The sequence below is a fragment of the Agelaius tricolor genome, unplaced genomic scaffold (assembly GCF_023055355.1).
Source record: "Agelaius tricolor isolate 1412-34295 unplaced genomic scaffold, bAgeTri1.0.p SCAF_9, whole genome shotgun sequence".
Lineage (NCBI taxonomy): Eukaryota > Metazoa > Chordata > Aves > Passeriformes > Icteridae > Agelaius > Agelaius tricolor.
Genome location: NW_027269269.1, coordinates 27,378,585 through 27,395,740, shown reverse-complemented (window position 1 = coordinate 27,395,740; position 17,156 = coordinate 27,378,585).

Below are 17,156 nucleotides of genomic sequence, written 5' to 3'. Positions count from 1 at the left end.
GTGCTTAGAGAACAGTCATTGTGATGCTAAAGAAATCACCACAGCAGACTTCAATTCCAGTTTCCCAGCAGAGGTTTGTGGACTCAGACAGTTACTGTCTCTTAGTGCCTTATCCCCTTACCAAAATTTCTGTATGTCAGCCAAGGGCTGACGAAGAGGACATAGTGAGAGAGGCTATATTTTCCTGATAGGAACTTCATTTTTAGAACTCTCAAGAAAGCATTAAGTTCATAAGAAAAAAATATTGATATTATCTTACAAATACTTTTGTCTGTCACCAGGCCAGAAAGCTGCTTTTCTGGAGCTTCAGCTGTAGCCCTGGAAGCATGTCAGCTTTGTGAGCCTGCACTATGTGAAGAACAGGCTTGCCAGTGAACATTTCAGGAATTTGCAGTTTATAAGTATGTAGTGCTTGCAATAACATCATAAATATTTCCTTTCACATCACACTTGCAGTTCCCAGCACTGTTAATACAGATGTATTGTCAATCCCCAGCCACTGAGGAAGGCGAGCTTGTCTGGAAACTGATTCATTCCTTTACTGGAAAGCCCATTCCTTCCAAAAGTCTGTAGTGAGCTGGTTGTAAAGTGTGGGCCCCTGGTTTCCCTTCTAAGCACAAGGAGATTATTTTTGTTATTTCTTCTTTAGTAAAGACTCTGGGGTCTCTCATCTGACTTCCTGACGTGTTTGTTTATCCTAGGCTTGAATAAGTCCTCCAGCTCTTAAAGCCACAGACATAAGAATATGTCTCAGCATAACATCTCGATTCCTTTAAATCTATTGCGGGATAGATGGTGGAATCATTTGTTCAGCCAATTTGCTCAGTAATGCATTGAGAGCAGGACTGTAGCAGAAGTAAGGCAGCACTGAAAATAATGACTATTTTTCCCTTGCAAGGCAATGTCTGTATATGCACATTAGAATCCCAGCAAGCTTCCTAAATCCTTTTGTGCTTCTTTATACCTTAGCTTGCTTAAAAGTGGTTCATTATGAAGCAATCTGAAAAGTAAAGTGTTTATCTGAGAAATTAGCACAACTTTAAATCTTCTTTGTTTTATATATCTATAATAGCAAAAGTTTAAAAATCCACTCTTTGCATTGAACCTGAGCAAAGAATGAATATAAAAAAGCTGATTTTGCTCTGATTTTGCTCAAGGTTTCTGATGTGCAAAGTCTGAAGGTATGCCAGAAGTGAATGGCAAGATCTGTGAGAATACAGGTGCCGACTTCGGGGCTCTTTCTTCAAATTTAGAGATGTGTGTTCATGGGATTGCTCCGTCACCATATCCAACAGCTGACTCAACACTCTAGCTGAGAGTTCAGCAAACAAGATTTTTGCTATGTTGTGTTCACTCACCTCTGTTCATGTCAGATTGTGGTCCAGGAATCCTGACTTTCATGGTCCAGTCCAGCAGCAGCTGTGACACCATGAGCCCCACCTGGATCTGCAATTGCATTGGCAAAGCTCCATGGAAATGGACATTAGGGATGATGATGAGTTTTGCCTAAGAGCTAAGGACATAGCTTTAGGTTTTAAATCTTTGAACACTCTTGAATGCAGTCTTGAATGGAGCCTGGTGGACCTCCTTTTAAAAGTGTGTCATTGCCATTGGCTTTGCAGCTTTAGTCTTGCACAAATTCCATGTTCCCTAGGGTGGAACCCAGCAGAGCTGCAGCCCTTGTTGAGTACCAAACTCTGCCAAGAACTAAGAGTTTTAATGCATTGTGTTGTTTGAAACCTGTAAGAGCAAAATCTTCAGTGGAACCCTTCAAGGGGGTTATCACAACATTCAGTTTTCTGCATGGAACTTAGATGAGTAAGATTTGAGTGTCAAAACACCATTGTTTCTGAAAAGTATGTTATCTTGCCTAATGATACAAGCACAGATTATAAACCTTGGATCTCATCTTGTCTATTTACAAAGTATGCAAAACCAGGAACACATTCCCCCAAACACAGTAGGAGTTGAGGTGTTTTCAGTTCTTAGCTTTTCAGAGACATAATCGTGAAGTGTTCACTACTTCAATGTTGAATTTGTTTCTTTTCTTTGCTCTCACTAAAGTAACTCTGTCCTCTGCTCTAATACACAGAAGAACATGCATGCCCTTGTGATATAAATATGTACCTAATGAAGCCATTCTGCTCATGTGTTTGAGGTTTCCAAATTGCTTTTTGTTTGCTTGTGCTTTGGGTGGTTAAGGTACCTGTGCTTTGTGGTTACTATCAGCTCCTGCTGTTAGTTATCAGACTTTGATAAGTTGTTCTCTAAAGAGTTTGTGTTTATTGACCTTGTCCAAAGGACTCAGTTGAGCTTTAAGGCAACTTTTAAGATCTCCAATCATTTCACTCTTTTTCAAATCCAGATAAGCAAATTAATGAGGCAACTCTGAAAACTCAGCTGGACTTTTTCTATCCCTTCCCATAGATTACCACAAGGAAATACTCTGCTGGAAGTGAAACAATAGCTACATGAGCAGCGGCTGTTGCAGACTATACCCCACCTCACAGTGGCTGAGGCTGGATGTGTGGCAGGGGGGTTGGGTGTGTAACTTCACTTAGCAGGAAACACAGCAGTCCACAATCCTGGTCCATGTGGAGTGAAAACTGTTCTTGTAAAAGGAGCAGGAGAGAGTTACATGGCACTTTGGCCTCTTCACAAGGGCAAACCCATGTCAGTTTATTTTGTTGCTTTTCTACAAATAAGCACATTTTGAGGGAGATTTTATTTCCTCTCCCAAAGTTTGTATATTCAGAGTAGTGTTTCCTAACACAAGACTTGGTGCTCATCCTGTGTTCTTTGTCCTTTCATCTCCAAAAATCCAAAATTAATATTTTGGTTCTGTGGTTTTCTGACTATACTTTAGTATTACACATGGATGCCTCCGGTTTGACTTGTGACATGTGCCTTGAAGAATTATACTACTACTACTACTACTACTACTACTACTACTACTACTACTACTATTAATAATAATAATAATAATAATAATTCCAGAAATACAGAGTTCCTAGATGGAATCAGAGCCCTACTGGAACAAGTGCGCTATACATTAATGTACTGTCTTAAGGACAGATCTAGTTTTCTAACTATTACAATAAATTTCTAATTACTAGCAAACCAGAAATTTCATTATTCCTTTAATCAGGCATTTTTTTTAATATGAAGCAATACTTATCATTGTTTATTTGCTTTGTAGGGCTTGTTGTCACTGAGTTTTGCTTTTGTATGTTTTCATCCGTATCTACTGAAGTCTCATGGTATTTCCATTGATGTCTCTTGTCAGTATTGTCTTTAAATTTATTTAGAGAGATGACCAAATGGAATGGGATGAAAGTATTCTCTGCATAGTACCAAGTGTAACATTTGTTTCTGAGACTGCCCTGGCTTTGGTGCACGTGGCTGCTGGTCTTTGGAGCCAACAAGCTCCTTATATTTCATTGTCTAACACACAAACAAGCCCCAGTTGCATAAAATATTGTCATGAAATGCAGAGTAGTTTTGCAATGTGTGAATTGAGTTGAGCTTGAAGCAAATCTCCCTTTCCTGTGAACCTAGGTAATGGTGAAATTTTGAATCCATGTGTGAATTCTGTAGGTCAGGTTGATCTGCAGCAATTTAATTGCTGGAACACTTGTTCCAGTAGGGCTCTGATTCTATCTAGGAACTCTGTATTTCTGGAATTATTATTATTATTAATAATAATTATAATAATAATTCTTCAAGGCACATGTCACAAGTCAAACTGGAGGCATCCATGTTTAATACTAAAGTATAGTCAGAAAACCACAGAACCAAAATATTAATTTTGGATTTTTGGAGATGAAAGGACAAAGAACACAGGATGAGCACCTGATTAGTACCTTAGGATTCAGATGCTGACAGTGACTTATTTCCTGCTTACTGCCAAGGGAAATGTGCTTCAACATAAGGAGAGGAAGAAAGGATAGGCAAAAGTCAGCCATTTCACAAATGGCATTAGACTGAAATCTTTTGTCCTAGGAATTGTTTAAAACAATGCATGGTCTGTGAAAAATAATCTGGAGAATCTCCATGATTAATCTCTCCAGAGCAGAGCAGACTGTGAAAGCCAACAACAAATAAACCACAAAGCTCGTTTTAGTAAAAAACAAACAAACAAATGAACAAACAAACAAACAAACAGAAATCAGAACCCAAAAATCTATTCCAGGGTTTTTAATTAAGGACAAAAAGTGGAAAATGCTTTGGATTGACTTCAAAAAAAAAATTAAAAGACATGTTCTAACTGATTGCAGTGAACCAAGAGTTCTATCACTCTGCTCTTCCAGTGAAGCAGACCAAAGTTTTTTGTAGTTTTGGAAGGGGGGGAAAGAGCAGATTCTCTCTCAAATCAGTTTAGTTTAGAGTGCAGTCTGATGTAGCTCTGCTTTCTGTCATCAATGGATGAAACAGCTTTTTGTCTTTACACACAATAATAACTGCTAAAGGATGTTACTTTCTCTCTTGCTGGTTTCCAGTTGCACTTTCTATTATTCTAGAATTCACTATCTTCTTGGAAGAGCCTCTTGAAAGTGCTTCTGCAGATCATAGGCAGGTCTTTATGTCTTATGCCTGTAATGCAAACAAAATTTCCTCAGTGTATGGTATCTCATTTGCCCCTTGAAGTCAGCCAAAAAGCCTTCGATTTATTTTAGTGCTGTTTGGCTCAGATTCTGAATGTTGATTTACTAATGTCACACCAATAAACACTGCTTGAGTTTTCTGAAAGACAGCTGAGAGTTGTATATTAACTCTTCTTAACTTTCCTCTTAGAAGATGACACACACATCCTTAAGCCAAGCCTAGTCTGAATTAACTGCTGTCAAAGAATACCTGACATAAATAACATTGTGTAAAAGGGAGGAATTTTTTAACTCTCACAATGTTCTCATACTCAGACTTGCTGTATTAATAGGACCTTGTACATACAATTTTGACTAACACGTACTAAAAAGCTCCATCAAATTAGCATCATCCCCTTTGGACTGGCACTGCTGACTGCTTCCATGCTCTTCATTAGAAAAAATATATCTGATCTATAGTTCTACCCATAAATTGGTTTTCAGGCACTTTCTCTGCAGATCACCAGACAGCTGCCTTAAGATACAACAACCCATATTTCCTTAGAGAACCTCCAATGAGAGCAATTTGGATCAGAGAGCAATTTTATAGATATTTAGCATAAAATGTAATGGGTAAGTGATACCAGGGCAGGGTTGTTGTCATAGGTCTTGAGCCGGCTCTTTGTTTGGCAGAAAATAACTGGAGTATTTCAGGAGCTCTCTAGAAATTTTGGTGATCCTGCATCTCATGAAAATGGCTCTGTTTCACTGCCTCCACAGAAGTAAATCTAGCAACAGGTTTCAACAGGGATGTAGGAATCAGCTCTTTTCCATCCTAACTTAAAATCAGGACTCTGTATGCTACTCTTCTTCATGAAAATACTGCTGTTCTGTCCATGCACAGATACAAAGAAATGAAAAACAATTGAAACTACTCAAAAGCCATTTATGTCCACTTTTATAACATAACTCCTCCAATGGTCTCTTCTAAAACAAGAGGAAATATATACTGAGATCTAATTCCAATTCAGAAATGTGCTTGATGCTTCTGATCAACTGTAAGCATATTAAAATACTCCTAAATGAAGATGTGAAGGTAAACAACCTTGTTGTAAATCAGGCTCACAAATCAGGCTTTGCGAGAAGATTTCCTATTATTGCATTGTTACTTTCATGAAGTAAAGAATTCTTACTGTAAATTTAATGCAGTAACCCAGCAATGATTGCCAAGGTTTCTTGTAGAAGGAGCCAACTTGGTTTACATTCTTCTGTATTTTTATGTAGTGAATATTCTTTTCAAAACCCCTCTTTGGCTTTTGTTTTCCTGTCAGTGTGGATTAATGAAACTGCTCTGTCAGAGGGATTGTCACGTACATTGTCATGGAGTTTCTGTTACAGGTACGAATTGAACAATTTGCCTCTAAATGACAACCTACAAAGGGTTTTACTCATGTTCCTTGCATTCCTTCCTCAAGAAGTTTTATTTGTCACTGGTGGCTTTACCAGAGTGTGTCAGGTTCAGATGAAATACAGGGCTGTCACCCTCAAAGAAATTGAGTTCCACAACAGTATCAGGCATTTGAGTTCTGTTCACTGTGCTAAGCAGTTTCTATGGAGTCTACGTCCTGAATCTGACAAAACAAAATGCTGAAGGGAGAAGCACACAGGTTTGTGAAGTGTTGGAATGATTCCTCAGCTGCCTTGAGCTGAATGTAGTTCCAAACAGATGAAAAACATTTTTGTTCACTGGAGATAACTGCAAGGCAGCCAAATGATTACATTCAAACTTTCCAAAGCTTGGAAATATTTGCTTCTGAGTCACAGCCAAACATGAACAACTGCTGCCCAGAAGGGATATTGTTGTTTGGAAAGAGAGAGACAGCTATAACTGATTGCCATGCTGAGCCTGGAAATTCCATCTCAACCTTGTCTTCAGCATTATGCTTCTGCAGCGGTCTCATGAGCTCCACCACTGCTGAAGCAGCAGTCTAGGAGCAGCAGACCCACCTTCATGATGCAACAAACTGCTACAACAAAAATTGTGGTGAGTCTCTACACTGAGAAACAAGTAGTCTACCAAGCAAGTAGCCCAGAGAACAGAAAGCAGTCATCAGTGTTCCTTCCAAAAAACATAAATGTACTGCATAAAACTCAGTAACTTTTTTTTTTTTTTAATTTGATTTTGAGTTTTTGATTTGTGTGGTCAAACAAGATGTTCTGCCAGAATTAAATAAAGGTCAGCCTTTATCAAATGAGTGTGAATAGTTGGCTATTAACAGAGAATTTGTGACTTCAAATAGCCTAAGGCAATTTAGTTTTGCATGTCGTGAATGCTATTTCATCTGTTTTTTGAAAAACAGTTGTTCTTGGAGTAAGAACTAAACATTCCAAGGACCTACCATAAATTAAAAAGAAACATGTAGAATCTTTGCAGAAAAAGTCACATAGGAAATACCTTCAAAACAGTTTTGCATTGGACTGAGCAAGAGATACCCATTGGGATACTTGTGGAGAATCAAAAGGGACAGACATGCAATATTTGCTCTTTACTTTATTTAAGGTACCAATATGTCTCTATCCAATCTTCCCCAAGAAGTCTTTCTTGAAAATCTTAGTATGATCTTCCCTTCTCAAGCATCCTGCCATTTTTTTTAATGGGAGAAGGTATTAACTTTAGGAAACAGTAAAAAAAACCACTCCTAACTTGAAAACAGTGCTTTTCCTGTGGTGCTTCAAGTCTGTGTATGGATTTCACTTACCACCAACCAAAATGTTCCTTTTCTAAGAGGAGAAAGACTGACTCTTGGAAAGGACTAAAAGATTCTGGGCATTTGGAGTCTCTCCTTGCTGCAAGCGTTTCAGCTAAACACAGTTGCAGACTCTCCACTATGCATATGGGGATGAAAAGCAGATGTCTTTCAAATCCCCTGAAGTTTCTGTAGCTGTCATTTAAAAGAAAACACCTTTGACTTGTGCAGCAGGCAAGCCTGAACGGAAACCACAGGGAGACAGTAAATATGATCCTCCTGGTGTCATTTTTAAAGCCTCTTTTCTGTCTTTAACTGCTCTTTAAATGTAAATAAACACTGTTCTCTTAATATGTGAGTTTCTACCCCAGAACTCTATTAGGGATGGCACAAATATTACCTCAGTGTATATTCAGACATTATTAAAACAAATTACTCTATTGCAGTAGAGCTAAGGCCCATTCATTCATTCATTCATGATGGTGGTGGACTGTGCAATGTCTCTGAGGTACGCCAGGAACAACCGTGCTGTTGTAAGCTGACACAATCAGTTATTTAAAATTGATTTATTTTTTTAATATCGTATAATGGCTCCCAGGAGGAGACGAAAACAAACCGATCAGAGCTGATTAGGCCTCCAGGTTATAGCTTGAGACAAGGCATTAACCCGTGGGTCTAGAACTCACAGCTACAGAAAGACACTGCTTTGTGCTCTGTGTGCTTTTTTCTTCCTGCCACCCTTTGAACCTCACAGTATTCATGAGTGTCAGGACTTAAAGCACCACAGGCCTGCATTGTACAGCTTGGCCCAAGGTCTCCAGATTGCCTGGACTGTACCTGGCAGAAGTCTAAAGGGGTCTGTCTTGAACACACACAGCTATGGGTAGTTTTAAAGTATCCTTTACAGCTTCCCTGTTCTTGGCTTCCTCTAGTCTTTGGCCAACTACTGGCATGGATAAAACTGGCCAAAGAAATAATATCCAACAGCTGAAAATCCCTGGTGAACAGAGACAAGTACTTTGTTCCCTCTTTTATACTCTGCGTATTGAAAACACCAAAGGCGTGACCTAGAACAAAAAGGTCTGTATTGGAATTGGCTCAGCCTAGATAGAGAATTTGGAGCCATGTTCTGATTTGACTTCCAAGAGGCATTTTAACATATAGATGTCTCTCTTCCTCTCAAAATCATTGCTCATGGTTTCATCATTTCATGGTTTTTATCATTCATGGACATCGTTTAATGTGTTGCATGTTCCTGACTCTCCATTTGTCTCCATTTTCCAGTCAGATGAAGGTTTCCATTGCCTTTAACTAGCGTTAATTAGTCAGTGATATAAATGTAAAGCAGCTTTCTCTTGCCACAGGAGAGGGGTCATTACTAAGCTTGCTGCTGAGGTCATTCCTTAACCACTGCTGCTGTAAACAGCCCATGAATTACTTCTGCAGGAACAAAGCAAAAGGCCAGAGACACGATGGCAGCAGTCTGCTATGTCCTGTGTCCACACTCACTTCAAACTGCTGTGAATGCTCTCAAACCAGAGGCTGTTCATCCAGCTGGATGAGGCACACTAGAGACAGTGGCTGAGAATATAATTTCTGAGTAGGACTGTTACACTGGCTGCTGTCACTGTGGTCAAATGCCTTGTGGCTCAGTCACATACGAAAACTGCAATACTGGGAGCTGCTTTGCTCATAAGTAGTGCACCACAAAGTAGAATTATCTATCATACACATTCCCCTTCCCAGCAATTCTGGATATGGGCTGTCAGATCTTTGCTCTAAACCTAAAATTCTTACCTTGGAGCTAATTGCTGATCATTTTGTAGCCCCACAAGACTAAATCCTTGGGATTCTATTGCCTGGTTGTGCTTGCCTCTGCAATCCATTCTCTTAGATGGTTCCTGTGGAACAGAATCTGCCTGGCCTGAGTGGTGATAAATTGTTGAAAGAAAAGCCATCCCCTATTTGCAAAAGAGTCACAAGTTTTCCTTACATTCCCGTATCTCTGAGGTTTCAGTGGATAACAAGTCCTTATTTCAAGCCTTTGGCAACAATCTTGGGATCTGTCCAATTAAACAGTTATATTAGTTCAAATAAAAGAGGCCAGGACCAAGGGTACATTTCTGGTTTCTTAAAGTCTAAGTCAAGTGTTGCTACTTTAATGGTGTTTGGCCTTCAGATCTAGGCCTGACTCAAATCTCTGAGGGCTGAGCTTCCAAGGCAGAGCTGCCCATACATCTCTTGGGCAGCTGTATTAAGTGTAGCAGTCTGACACAACTGTGACCCTGGAATGTTCCTACTCTTGTGGCTGAAGGCTCTCAGTGGACACTTCGGAGTGACACTTCTGAGTGTCTCCTGGGGCTTATTTAGAGAAGGCCTAGACAGCATCTGCACATTCAAAAGCTGTTGGGAATTTCTGCATAGCCTGAGGTCTGCCCAGAGCTAGCTAGAGCCTCACAGCTTACTTTAACTGTGATCCTCCTTGCATGGGTGGCAGGACTGTTGCAGACTCCTAATGCAGCTGTGTCACTCTGTGCTGACAATGGCTTCATTCTTTGGGCCCTGCTCTATTACAAGATGTTTGGTTTGTTTCTTTTCTTTTTAGCGATGTGTATAAAACTTACTTTTTAGTGGTGTGTATAAAACCTAATTTGAGAGTTCCTTATAAGCTGAATGAAAGGCATGAGGTAAAATTGATTGAAAGTATATGTGTCATGAAGACTTGAAATTATTTTCTTCCACACTGTACCTATTTAGACTATTCCGATGGTTAAATACCTATGGTTTTTGCTAGAATCTCTAAATATACCAGTAATGCATAAACAACATTAAATAATAGTAGTGTTACATACATATATCTATAAATACATATAGTATATATACAGCACAAATCTGTTTTGTAAATATCAGTTTAGGACTCTGCTTTTTTATTCAGAGCTTCTTATCAAGGCAATCTTTTGGTTAAATTTAAAAGCGCATGAAATTTCCAATAAAAGTCAAACTCTAGAAAAATAATAGAGTAGGCACTGGGACAAAAAGGATGAGCAAATAATGTTTATATGTAGAGTATGGATCAGATTTCAAAAGCAAATGGAATAAACTTAAGCAAAACAGCATGTATTCCAAATTGGAATCAGCTATAATATTATGAGAAATCTGTGTACCTCCTATTGTAAATATTTATGCTTTTGAATTTCCTTAGTAAACTGCCAGATATTATTCCCCAAAGAACATTATTTACTTGTTTTAGATTTTAGCTTATGTGCCCTTCAGTTCTCTCGTGAGATCAAATTCTCACATTACTGACACATAGGGGTTTTTAAATTGCAGATCAAAGGGGAATACAATTCATACATGCATTACAACATTGTCTTTTAACACCTAGTAGACAACAGTGACTAAAATTTGACTTCATAAGGCATTAAAATTTGAATATGATGCCAGCAAAAGTGCCACAAATCTCCCTGGAGCTGAAATTCACTTGTTATCCTCATATAAGGATATATATGAGTAACTTCTGCACAGTCTTCTTTATGCTAAATCACTGCCAGTACTGCAACACAATTTCAAAGGGAGAATTTCATGCACTCGAAGATTAGGGGATTATTAGTGCAGGGATTGTTCTATTTAAATTTACATATGAATTCTGCTCTGTCTCAGTCTACCTGCAATTATTAGGTTTCTGACAATACACAGTCTATTGATCAGTCTTGTTCAAGATTATGGGACAGACCCTGAATTCTAGCCTGCCAATCTAATTCCAAATGATTGTGTATCTATGGATAATTTTTGTCCCATCTTTCATGCCTTAAATTTTGTCTGCTGTCTACTTTCCCCAGTCCTCAATAGGGATACAGAGAGGCTTACATGCCTTTGACTTATCTGCCTTGATGCCTACCTGATAAAAGTCATCATAACAATGTTGTTTGTTACTTCTGCTTCCAGCTTTTAAATGGAAAATGCCCTATTGACTTCAGTGGCACAAGATCCAGCATTTTTTTTCTATAGGAGGCTGCAAGGGAAATGGAAACTCTCAGTGAAGAGTTTATCTCTTCACTAGCTCACAGAGTCAGTAATTTAAGGTGAGCTTCCTCTATGCATTTGCCTATCTCATACACTTTTGGAAAATTTTCTCTTTGATCCAGGAAGATGTGACTGGGCATTAAAGTATGAAACATGCTGCCACAATTGCATATGCTTTCCAACATCACTGATAACATCCTGTTCTGTCATGTTAGTGTGCCTGTTTAACTTGTAAGTTCCTTAGGTCAAGGACTGTCTGCAGCTCCTTGTTTATATAGTAATTACTAAATCTTTGTCCATCTTGATTAGTCCCTAGACATTACAATAATAAACAAAGCAGTTAGGAATCATCAATCACATCAGAATTGAACCAGAAGCATAAAGGCAAGGCCTCATCTTCCCTTGTGCCATTCATTCAGGCTTTTTTCAGCACATGACATTTCCACCTTCTCCTTCCCAGCAATCCCCATCTCTTATTTTTTCTTTATGTGGCTAAAAAAAAGGTAAGAGAATAACCTCAAAAGTTCTTAGAAAAAATTTGTCATCTGAGCCCCTCTGAGTCCAGACAACAACACAAAAATAGAAAAGCAGGGGGGAAAAAAGAAAAGAATGTTTCATTTGGTAAAAAATTTTGATCAAAACAGCTGCAATTTGCAAGAATTAGATCTGATCCACTGTCCTACAGAGGTAAGAACTGGACACTGGCTCTTTATGACTTCACAGCCCTCTGTAGGCTGCCAAATTAAGTATGTTTTGGATGAAAGTCTGAAAAAAGAGCTGGCACCAAAAAAAGTTTTGGTGTCTACTTCCAGCCCTAATAGTTTTCTTTTAATCTTTAGCCAAGGCATGGGAAATACAATCCTCCTTCAATAAAAGTATTTAAGTGATCATCTGTTGGACTGGTATGTGACTTGAAATTTGCCCCCGTTAGGGATGAATAAGCTTCATGGAATCTGGTTATAAGCTGAAAAATCACTATGGAAATTTTTACAAACTTTCCTCTTTACTCCCCCAAAAGTAACATTTTCACTTCTAGAACCACTTTTCCTTCTTCTGATGGCGTGTGAAGAGTAAACCAAGGACAGCATATATCTACCTGGAATAACACCTAAAATTCTTTAAGGTTGTCCTACTGTATTTTAGTTCCCTAAATCTCTCTTTCACTGTCATGTGGCCATCTAAGTGATTTTCTGTGTCCTGTTGTATACTTACAGATAGAAAAAGGAAAAAATATTTATTTACTTTCAGCTAGAGCCTGAAATAGTAAGTGAAAGCAGATGATGAACAACCAAAGTCTCAATACTGTACATTGGTTATGCAGGGTTTTTCCCTAGTTCTTTTGAAATCCACACTCCCACCCCCACATACACGTGGCAGTGTTTGTAGGTTTGGAGCCTTGGGAGTGTTAGCAGCTGAGTCTTGTGTAACCTTTCCACTCCAGGGCGGGAGCTCCTCAGCTTGTGCAGCTAAACCATTGCTGGGCACTGGTCAGGCTGAAGTGAGGAGACCATGGGAAAACAAACAAGCAAACAAAAGCCAGTGTCCTGTGGAAAGCATTGCCCAATAAACAGACAAAAGACAGTGATTTATTTGCTGCTAAGACATCTTAAATCAAATACCAAAAGACATTCAAACTGTCTCCATTAAAGGCTCAGGATTACTCTCCGTGAGGATATTATACACAGTTCTATGACACGATGCAAATGTTAGGGACTGAAGGACATCTTGGCCATCTTAACTTGACTTGCCAGTTTCAGTTTGACAACACAATTTTCACTTTCTATTCTGGGACTCTTAAATAAATTTGTAGTTTTCTCAGCTTTCTTTGTTTAAGCTCAGAGGTTGCTGTGCTTTGATAATAAAAGTAATACTTAGTTTTTACACAATATCTGTCATAAGTTGAAGACAATGCACTTCACAAAATTGATCTGTGTCATTACCCTTTTACCTGAAGGAAAAACAAGGCTTTTAGATGTGAAGAAATTGGCTTTTGATTATTAAAGTATTACATATAAAGTATTTCATATAAAGTTGTTTTTTTTAAGGAAGATTAGAGCATGCTAATTATTATTTTTTATTTTTGTTTACTCTTGTGGTAGATCTGTCCTGACTTTAGAGTAGGGAAAATGTGGTTCTTGGTGGTGGCATGCAAATCACTGAATCCTTATTTCCCTTTATATTCTTGTCTATTGAAAATAATGATGATGTTTTGGTTTTAATTTTAACATACTGATGATAATTCAAAGCAGATTAATAAAGTTACATTTAGAAGTAATGTAAATTACTTCTAAGTAAGTAGAAGTAAGTAATGAAGTGCTGCAAGACCTTTGGCTGGGAAGTATTTAATGACAGACAAGGCAATATTATTAATTTGCTATAATATTCTGGACTGCTCCTGAAATACTGATACTAAACCCAAAGAGCCATGACTGTCTACTTACATGAGCCTTATTGGATTAACAAAGTAAAGGAAATTATGGTTTTTAAGGAATCACATTTTTGTCACCTCCCATGCTGTTCTGCTGTGGCAGTGGCAGTTTCTACATTTACAGCAGCATCTTGGTTTGGATATTCTCTCAATCAGATTTCACCTTGATAGCAGATTTTTAATGTGCTGAGTTGCTTTCCTCAAATAGAGGTTCTGGAGCTGGAAGAGGCAGCTGCATTGCACCCAGCCAATAGTAAACACTTCTAAAAAACATGGTACTACAGTCATTCATCTATAAACCACCTCCCCTAAGTTTCTCCTGCAGACTATGCTGGTCCCACCTTTTAACAGGACTAGCTAACCCAGATGTCCCTGTTCTTTGCTGGGATCCCACATCCACCCACTTCCCTTTCCTGAAACAGCATGCCAAGGAACATGATGGATCACACAAGTCCATGCCCAGACATCTGTTTGCTTTCTATTTGGAAAAACAGCTTTTCACATTATATAGCTCAGTGTGCATGTCATCAGACACCCACAATGTGTCTGGAATGTGGTGATACAGGAGCCTCTTGCTGGCAGCATCCAACATTTTTATCAGCACTTCAGTACTGAGAGGTCTGAGTGCTGAAAGGGGTGGGTTGAACTGAGGATATGAAGTGGTCACTCACTAGAAATGTGAAGGGAATTAAGGTTTGTGACTGTGATGGGATGCAAACTTTTAATAGTATTTGGTCCCTGTTGTCACTGTGAAAGAGCCATAAGGTGCAGAGGAAGAGTCAAAAATAAAATAAAGAGGAGAAGAATGAGCCTTTCCACTGCAAAGCTGGAGCACTGGAAAAGGAAAGGAACGCCTGTTGATATCTGCATCTTTGAGGTCTCATTAATCACTCCGTCATTTGCCTTTTGCAATGCCAGCCCTTGAGATCTCAATGATTTTTCCCTATTTTTTTTTTCTCCGTACCCTCAGAACCTACTTACCACTGAGCATTTGAGTGTTGTGTTTACCATGGAGAAATTTCCAATGATTTCTGAATTAGTTTCTTGGTGTACAGTATGTTATTTCTCCTGTTTTTCCTTTGAATTGCCTTACTTCTCAATGTTGTTATGTGCAAGAAAATGACTTTTTTTTTTCTTTTTGTGAGAACATTCTGCCACAAATTAAGCTCTATGAAGGAAAATGTAGGGAATGTAGGAAAATTTGTTACTATCCCAAATCTAATAAGAAAGTGTGAAGAGAACTAATGCTTCTCTGTGGCAGTTTTTCATAGGGTGAGGTAAAACTGTCATCTAGTGGTCATAATCTGTTCCTGAATTACTGTTTTCATTTGGATATAGCCAGAATATTTCTTATACCCAGGATGAAATATACTGAAGTGCACCTGAAAGTACTGAGCTAGGAAAAAAAAGTTAAGTGAAAAGCCTTAGAATCTTTCATAAACAAATTTATAACTTGGTGCAGCAAAGCTGTGAAGTCCCTTTTTCCTCTTTCTCCCACAATTTACCACAGTGACATATCACTTTCTGCTTTACTGAACAGCTGTGGGAGGCTAAAGATCAAGATAACTGAAGCTAAAATAGACCATCAAAATAACCTCTCAGTAGTTATCCTGCTACAGTCATTTTACAGGTCAGTCTCAACTACTCTGCAACAAGCAGTTAATGCTATCAGGATAAAGCTGACTGTGCGCATCTCCTCACTTTGAGCTTCTTTGTGTACCAGTGTTTTGCTGCTGCTGATTGGCAAAGGTAATGCTGACACCTACATAATAACTACTGGAGTTCAGTGAATAAATGTGAAGAACAGCAGGATTGGTACATGGTATAATAAGAATATGCTCTTACAAAAAAGGAAAATTGGCAGAGCAAAATGCAGTGTTATGAGTTTGATGACTCAGGCTGGAATATTACTCCATAGCATTAGCACTTGCATGTTGTACCTGTGATACTGTGGACAGAAGCAGCTGTGATTCTCAGATTTTTTTTTTTTAATGAAAGAGAAATTAATCTGTATTGATGAGTAAGGAAGCTTTTATGCAAACAGTATCTCCTGGAGGGAACTGGCTAGTATAAATCATAATACTTAGCAAACTAGCTTCCTGTCCAGTTTGGTTTCCAGATTCTGTTTATAATTTGTATTTTCAAAAGGTGATGGATCCCTAGTTTTAGATTAGGATCCCTTTATTCAAGGTGCTTTGCAAACTCAGAACTTCAAGATATCATCTGCCTTATAATACTTAAAGTTTTAAGCACATATTGAAGGGCAATGCTGACAGAGGCAGAAGTTGGGGACCACAGGGAAATTACAAGACAGTCTTTATGTAGTTAGAAATAATTTCAGTATGCCCCACACACTCAAGAATGTAATTGCTATTGAGCAGATGTCATTGAAGAGGTTTAACAAAGATATTGAATGAAAACGTCTTTCTGGATGTTTATGCAGTTTCCTGACTGAGGACATCCACTGAGGTAGATTCTTTTTAAACTTAACACATGGTCAAAAATAGCTGTCATCTTTAGTCCATCAGAGAGAAAAGATTTCTCAATGGTGAATTCAAGGGAGAAAAAGTTAGGAAGCCTTTGGAAGGCTTTCCTACATATTCATTATGAAATATATTTAGTAGTGAATATTCTTTGCTTAGTATTTTCTGTGAATAGGTTTTGATCTGACTGCATAATTCCTGTGCAAATGTATTTTTTTTATCTTTCTTTCTAGTTATGACTAAATGCACTGTACAGTTTTATTTCCCTACCAATTAAATTTGAATCAGTTTTTATTCTGCTAGAGATTTTAGATTTTTTAAAATATCATTTTAATAAATTGGGGGTTTTGAAAAAAATTATTTAGAATTCCCTTGCCAATACACTCATTCTCAAGATTTGTGTAAGTACACTTATTCTTTAGATTTGTATGAAGAAACCCCTGCTACATCTAGAGGGAGAATGCTCATGTGAAAATCACCCAGCTCTAACAGGAAAACTTAAATTTCTGTAGCCAAAAGGATAAACATAGAAGACCTTCAGGTCATTTTAATTCAAAACTGAAAGTAAGCTGAGTGGAACTTCAGCAGTCTCACACTGAACCAAAGGGTTACAATGGACAGCAGGGTTACAAACTAGGCTGTAAGTAGTAAACCATCAAATATGAGTAGGTTATACTGGCAGGAGAACATAGCTGTAAATCCTGCAAGTCATTGGGATTCAGGGACTGGGTAATATCTGAAACACCCCTTTGACTGGACTCTGTTATCAGGAAAGCTGTTTGAAGCAGGTAAGTGAGGATATAATTACCTTTCTGCTGATATTTGCAATGTAACCAAATCTTACGTGGTTTTGTTACAGTGGTGAAGGGCTTGACCTTGTTCCTGTGAAACA